The sequence below is a fragment of the Mercenaria mercenaria genome, chromosome 10 (genome assembly GCF_021730395.1).
Source record: "Mercenaria mercenaria strain notata chromosome 10, MADL_Memer_1, whole genome shotgun sequence".
Lineage (NCBI taxonomy): Eukaryota > Metazoa > Mollusca > Bivalvia > Venerida > Veneridae > Mercenaria > Mercenaria mercenaria.
In genome coordinates, this window is record NC_069370.1 from 41,833,299 (window position 1) to 41,841,747 (window position 8,449).

The following is an 8,449-nucleotide window of genomic DNA, read 5'->3' on the forward strand; positions in this document are numbered from 1 at the left end:
GTTTATGATAAAAATAAAGGAATATTTATTTATGTTGATGCTGACACGGGAAAAGAAATCATACACGGTACAGGTATCTTTGACACTTTAACGAAATTGTTTTCAAGTGGAGTTGCATCTTCAATTAGCACAGCTGGAAAAAAGCTCTGGAAACAGCAGGAAAAGCCGCGCTAGAAAGTGGAACAAAAAAGGTTGGAATGGAAGTTGGAAATTTAGCTGCTAATAAAATTGTTGAAAAATTTAAAAAGAAACCTGCTCCGGCAGTTGGTAATTTAATTGCCAAGGAATTACAAGAAAAGAATAACAGTAAAAATAATAAGAAGGGGGAAATTAATATGAGAATAAATAGAATATTGTCAGGATCGGGGACGCGTAAACGTATTAACAGATTAATTTATATAAAATAAAATAATATATAATATATACATGTTTAGAACAAAACAATATTGTGAAAGATACGAACTAACTCCTATTCAATTAGATACCGCTTTAATATCTGTCTTGGGAAATAATGTTCAGCAACAAAAAAACGGATATCACTTTACAATTAATGATAGAAGCTCATATTTTGATTGGTTTAATGGCTATTTTGAAGTAAGTTTTAAAGTTAATAAGCTTGCTGATGGTGCTAATTATGCTGACGGAGATCAAATTGCTTTAATTAATAATGCAGCTTCATTAATTGATCAGTTAGTGGTTAAACAAAATGGGAAAATTGTATATGATTGTAATAATTTATACAAAGTAATAAATGTAAAAAATTTAGTTGAATTATCTAATGATTAGGTAGAATCAACTGGAACAAATGAATTTATCTATTTAGATACTACTGCTGATGCCGAAAGTAGGGATGACCAAGCTGGATATAATAAAGGTTTTGCATCGATGTGGGTTCGAGCCTCACTCGGGGCTTTGAATTCTTCATGTGAGGAAGCCATCCAGCTGGCTTATGGAAGGTCGGTGGTTCTACCCAGGTGCCCGCTCGTGATGAAATAATGCACGGAGGGGCACCTGGGGTCTTCCTCCACCATTAAAGCTGGAAAGTCGCCATATGACCTATCATGTGTCGGTGCGACGTTAACTCCAACTAAAAAAAAAAAAAAAAAAAGGTTTTGCTTCTAGAAAGTTATCAATCCAGGGTGGTAATGAGGTAAATGCTAAAATTCCACTAAATAATTATTCATTTTTCCAGGGTTTAGAAACTAATATTTTACCTCCAAGTCAAATTCAAATAACACTGCAGCTGACAGATGATGATGAATTAATTTTTAGAGTTACTGCTGCTGGTGCTGGTAGAGTAATTATAACAAAATTAATTCTATGGGTTCCACGTTTAATTTTTAATGAATTTGGGTTTAATCTAATTTATGAAAGATTTACAAAAGCAAGATGGTCATACCTTCGGGAAATGATAACACAATCTACTGATACACGACAGACGAACATATCTTTCAGAATAACAGCTGGTGTAACAAAACCACAACATGTATTTATTTATTTACAACGACCTGATAAAAGTCATGCACAAAAACAGAATCCGCATTTATTAGATACATTTAAAGCTAATGCAGCAGATGATGATTGTACATTGGAATCTTGTCGTCTTGAAGTTGGTAATGGTGTTTTTTATCCAGAAACAGAATACACAAGTATATCAAGAATATATGACGATGTAATTAATTATTATTATAAACAAAATAATAAGACTACCGGAAGTCTGCTAAATAGATAAAACTTTAATAATTTGTTTGGGTTTGTTCATTTTAACTTGGAATATACAAAGGAAGTAGCTATAGAAGATCCTAAACACATTACATTAACAGCTAAATTAAATGTTCAGCCGGCAGCACCTGTCCGTGTTTATGCAATTGTATTGTATGAAGAAACAGTTGAAATAAATACTATTGGAAATGAACTTGTTATTGTTTAAATAAAATAAAATTAAAATAAATATAAAGTATATAATGTCATCAAATTATATTGAATATAAAGTAAATTTAACAGACGGTCAAAAGAAAAACTTAGCAAAAGCTTATAGTAATAAAACTCCATATAATTTTAGATTAAAATATGAACAACTGCATGGAAACTTTCCTTTACTTTTGACAAAGACACAGATTAATCAAATTAAAAAGCTGCCACAAATAGGAAGGTGTTAGAAATTACAATTTCAAAAAAACAAATGTCCAGTCAAGGCCAAAATGGTGGATTTTTAGGAGCTTTAGCTGGTTTGTTAGGAAAAACAATTCTTCCAATGGCAGCAAAAATAGCTCCAAAAATATTATCTCCTCTGGGCATCGGAGCCATCTCTGGACTGGCCAGTACTGGTGTTAGTAAGTTACTTGGGAATGGTATGATTTCGGTAGCTAATGATAAGAGAAATATGATATCGCCATATCTTACACCTAATCAAAAAAAGCAACTAGTAGGATCTGGAGTGATTAAATTAACACAAAAACAGAGACAAAATGGCGGCTTTTTGGGTATGCTGGCTGCTAGTCTAGGAATACCTTTGATTACATCTTTGTTAAGTGGGAAAGGATTACAGATTGATTCCCAACGGAGGCGGTACAGACGAATTCCTATAGTAAAAAAAAAAAAATAAAATTTATAAACAAACCAATTTCTAACTTTGAAATTGAACAATGGGTTAAAAAATTAAAAATTAAAAATTTTAGGGGTGTATTTAGTAGAAATAATTTACCAAGAGTGAAACTCCCGGAGACCGCAGGTTTACCAAAATCAAAGTTGAATAATGAATGTGGAATTATAAATTTGGACGACTCTGTCGGACCTGGAACACATTGGGTTTGTTACTTCAATACTTTGTACTTTGACCCATTTGGACTTCCTCCGCCGAAGGAGGTAATTGAATATATACCTGGAGTTAAGTATAACAACATACAATATCAAGACAAAACAAGTACACTTTGTGGTTATTATTGTTTATTTTTCATTAAAATGTTACAAGATGGTATAAATATTTATGATTTATTGTATAGAATACTAAAAGTTAACAATCAAAGAGTAAATGAACAAACAATTATAAATTATTTTAATTAATAAGGACATTTTCTTCCGTTTTTTTCTGTTTAATTAATGTGTTTTTTGATTTGAGTGGACCTTGGTTTTCATTTTATCCCTTCAACCTTACGTCCATCAAAGATTTTCAGGGTACAAATACGCCGAGTTAGTATTTTAAGATAGAAACTCTGTTTCTCTTAAAGACTGGTTGGTTTTGGATTTTTTAAATTTGAATTGGCCGGTGTTGAATTTTTTAAAAGAGGGGTAAAGGTTAAATAAGGTTAAATAACGCTCGCACAAACAATTACTATACTACTAAGATCTTATGGTGATACAAGTTGTGTGCAAGTCTGGTTAAAATAAAATCATAAATGAAACCACTATCGTGCAGACAAGAAATTGTTGACGCATAAAAATAGCAAATTCTGGCCCTTTAAGGGGCAATAACTATAGAACCCATGATGGGATCTGGCCAGTTTTCAAAAGGAACTGAGATATCATGCCAATACAAGTTTTGTACAAGTTTGATCAAAATTGCTTGCAAAATGTGGTATCTATAGTGTTCACAAGAAATTGTGGACGGACGGACGAAGGGTGATCACAAAAGCTCACCCTGTCAGCTAAAAAAAAAAACGCCAGCGTATTTATTTATTTATTTTGGATTTAACGTCGCACCGACACATGATAGGTGATATGGCGACTTTCCAGCTTTTTAATGGTGGAGGAAAACCCCAGGTGCCCCTCCGTGCATTATTTCATCACGAGCGGGTACCTGGGTAGAACCACCGACCTTCCGTAAGCCAGCTGGATGGCTTCCTCACATGATCCAGTGTATTTATATATTTTCGGTCTGACAAGTAGTTCGCATCTTTCTCAATTGTTATAAACTATGTAATTGGAGTTCTACGGTCAACTATGTTTTACTTGTAGAATTTTATTGCCAAATGCTTGTAAATTTTGTGATATTGTTTTTGTGTTCATTCACCTTGTACTTTACAATACTGTTGAGGGCTGTAAACTTCTATTACACAAGTAACATACATCTTGATGGTTTATTAGTACATTTCCTATATCTCGCATTGAACATATGTCAAAAAATAATGTAGAATGCGGCGTGCCATGCACATATAAAAAAAACTCCAGCGTATTTATATATTTTTGATCTGACAAGTTGTTCGCATCTTTCTCAATTGTTATACAATTGACAAAAAAAAACTGATACAATTGATAAAATTGGTACACTGAGATTAATTAAATGTCGGCTACACCAAATCAGCAAAATAAAAGTAATAAACAGAATAAGAAAAAGCGATCAAAACGTGAGCAATCGCCAAATGCTTATATCGAACACCCAGAGAAACGTGCCGCGGTAGTTCCACAACAGTCTCAACCTTCATATTCTGGGTACATAATGGCGCCACCTACACAAATTAATACACAGCCATATACCGGCCAGTATTACCCACCACATTTACAGTTTGTAAACAATTCACCCGTACAACCTATTGGTTCACCTATTTCCTCAGGAGTCGCACCCCTTTCCACAACGGGTGCACAAAACGTGAATGAGCAACCATGGTTCCAGGCTACGATGGCCAAGCTAACAGCAATTGAATCCAGTCAAAAATCACTACAGACCAAACTTTCTAAACTCGATAAGATTGAATCGGATGTTAGCAGTACGTCCAAAACAATGAGTTCTGTAGAAACCCGCGTTGTTTCATTAGAGACCAAACTGACTGAATCGGATAAGAAACTAGTTGATCTTGAGGCAAGTAGAAACATTGACAGTAAAGAATATGATGACATTAAAAAGAAACATGAAAAACTTGAAACCTTGTTAAAAGCCGAAAAGGTAAAAAATGAAACGCTATCACAGTCTTTTGATCAGCTGAAAATAGAAAAGGATGCTACGGGATCGATGAGAGACAATTTACTTTTCTTTAACGTTGACGAGAAGGATCGCGAATCCAGAAATAAAGAAGACTGTACTGAAAAAAATCTAAATTTTTGTGTTGAAAGATGCATATAGATTGAAAATTGACAGAGCTGATCGTGTTGGTAAATACGAACAGGGTAAGAAGCGGCAAATTTAACTACTATAGAGACAAAGTTGAAGTTAAAGAGAAAGCACGAGTTAAATTAGCTGGCAAAGATTTTCGTGTCAGTGAACAGTTTCCGCAAGAAATTCAAGATAGACGCAAAAAGCTCATTCCATATCTAGTACAAGCTAGAAATCAAAAGAAAGATGCAGTGTTATCATATGACACACTGTATATAGAGAATCGCCCTTACACTGCTGACCGCCCCCCACCCCGCCGGCGCCCGTGCCCGTCCTCAAGCCTCGTCCTCGAGGCACCAGTCTGGAGCAACGGGTACCGGGGAAGGGCAACAGAGTGGAGGCCAGCCAATGGAGTGTATAGGAAGCTGAACAGAGGCAGCTAAAATTGTTACTATGGAATTTACAGAGAATAACTACTATATTAACAGACAGTGATTTTTTGAATTTTGTGAATGGTTATGATGTTATTATGTAACTGAAACCTGGAATTCTAAAATCTTGAATACGATTTGAAAATTTTGAAATTTTTTCCCCCCGGCCCCAAAATTTTCAATAAACGACAAACGTCACAGTCGGGGTGAAATAGTTATTAAAAAAAAAATTTGGACCTACTGAACTTTTTTCCCAAAATAAAGGGATTTTTGGTTAAGTTTAAAAAAACCCTTTTTTCGGAAGTGTAAAGACTATTTTTTTGTATTTTGTTATATACCCCCCGATACTAAAAAGTTATAACAGCGTGATCCCCTTTTTGAATTTTTTTTTTTTAAAGTTATATCGGAGACTAAGAAAATAGCCAAAAGGGGTGATATTGTAGAACTGGGATTTAAATCCGGACCGGTAAAAGGGGCAGATTGGGTTGTCGATAAATTTTGACGCTATTTTACTTCCTGGGGAAAGTTTTGGGTTAAAGGGTCCCATTACTTCTTTTGAAAAAACTTTTAACATTTTGGTAACAAATCACGTCTTTTAAAAAATTTAAAATTTGCCAAGGTTGCTTAACGGGCCCTATACTTTTTTACATTCGGGCAAAAGCCACATGCAGCTAGTGTTGACTTTTTATTACGACTATCAGTCTTTCCTATGATTAATAGTATGAAAGTCAAATTTTCAGAGTTTCTGACCATTGTCCAATTTTTTTGAAAAAGAATTTTGCCAATATGAAATCTATGATTAAAATTAAATTATGAAAAAAATAATTTGGGGGAAAATTTTGATATTTTTAACTAAAAACATTACTAAATGATAAAAAAATTATCTTTTTGAATTTTTAAAAAACAATTTACTTGGTGATATAACAAACAAATTTTTAATGTAAGAACTAACATGAAAATATATTCTGATGTTATTCGGGATTTCCTTTCCAATTTCTGGAAAAACTTTTGAACACCGGAAACTTTAAAAAAAAAAGTTCGTTTTTGGTTTGACAATGATGTAAATTAAAAAAATTGGTTCTATAGGTGTAAAAGGTTTTTAAAGAAAATCCCTATGGAGGCAACAGGATATAATTTTAAAGCTCGGGGGCTTTTTGTGCTACAAAAAAGAAAGCAAACGTATTTTTTTTTTAAGGAAAGATAATTTTTCTAAAATTTTTAAATCTAATTTCCCAAAAATTTGGAAAAAACTAAAAAAATAAAACAAAAGCAGTAATACAAAAGTGATGTCGTTTAGATAGCTTTGTTTTTAACATTTTATAATAGTCAACACACGCTAGCATAAAATACGTTTAAAGGGGAAAATTTAAATAGGGGTGAAACGTACACTAGAATGCTCGATGTGAATTTTTTCATCGTGAAAAAACAAAGACAATACATATATAAAAGGCAATAAAGTTTTGATTTAACAAAAAATTCGCTGATTTTTTTTATTTATTTTAAAAATTTTTTTTGCACCAATCTAGTGAACTTTTTAAAAGTTTTTACATAAAAAGGGCATACCTAATTCTTGGCAAAGGGGTTATTGTTCCTATCTACAAAAGGGTGATCGTAGTGAGCCTTCTAATTATAGAGGTATAACCATTGTAAATGTTATGCAAAAATATTTTCATTAGCGTTACGTAATCGTATAAATAAATGGTGTGAAAATAAACATGTGTTTAATGAGGCTCAGTTCGGGTTTAGAGATGGGCATAGTACGTCAGATTGCATATTTATATTGCATAGTATTATTCACAAATTCACGTTTGTAAGTTATCTTCTGTTCTACAAGTAAGGTTGAAAAATTGAAAAATATCATGCAATGGAGCAGGGAATTTTCTACAAAATGACACCCTACTTGTCAAAATCCAAAAACAACAAACAAAAAGTTTTATGCAAGTAAGATAAGCCCCTACACGAAAAGCAGTGCATCTTATTTGCCATTAAATCATTGTATTGGCAAAGTTTAAGTGCATATTTTTGCAATAATTTTAAATGTATAATATTAAAAATATTCTTGTCATGCAAAAATGTTTATTTTTCAAACTGGTAAAATTTTCACACACAATTTTTCCATGATTAACTTTTAGTTTACAAAATTTTGTGGCTTGCTATGCGCAAAAATGGGATATCGGATTAGGTTATACAGGAGTTTCATATTTTGTTTACTATAGGTCTTTGCTCATATTGAATGAATAAAAAATATAGTACATGTATTAATTTTGTAAGAATGATAAATTTCAAGTTTACTTTGACATCCACAAAATACTGCCCCATGAATCATATTTTCCCAGTAGAAAATAAAGTCGTATAGGGAAATACATTATTATTTCCTACAGCGGAAATATTTCTGTCAAAATTGGTAAAGGGGGCTAAATACATGTGTATGACATTTATCTCTGCATGTATTCCAACAATCTGCTGTTTGTTGATTTATATTCACTGCAATTACTATTGGATCACTTTTTGCACATTCATATTTATTGTTGTCTAGCCCACTCGCTGTGAGCTTGACATAGTTGCCACATATATAGTTTTGTGTATCTTCAGTGGTAAGTGCATACGATCTTGTTAGCACAGTAATTTTATCATTTATTGTGATATTTTAAAATAACTTCGCTCATAAATTTTGTTCATCTCCATCAGATGACGTGTCACACGTGTCAGTATCTCAAAAGGCAAGGTCACACTTGTGTAAAGGTGAAATTATATGACAATAGTTTAACTCTATCAGACTATAGCTTTGTCATCTGGTGGAATTTTAAAAATAAGCTAGCACAGTCGTTCACAATCATACATCTGTGTCTTGCACCCAAACCAATGTCAATATCCCAAAGGTCAAGGCCACACGTTTTGTTCAAAGCTCAAATATGAATATAATGCGTCTCCTAATACTCAGGTTTATTTTTTTGCCCTAGGACTTGTCCTTCTATTCCTATGAGAAAAAAAA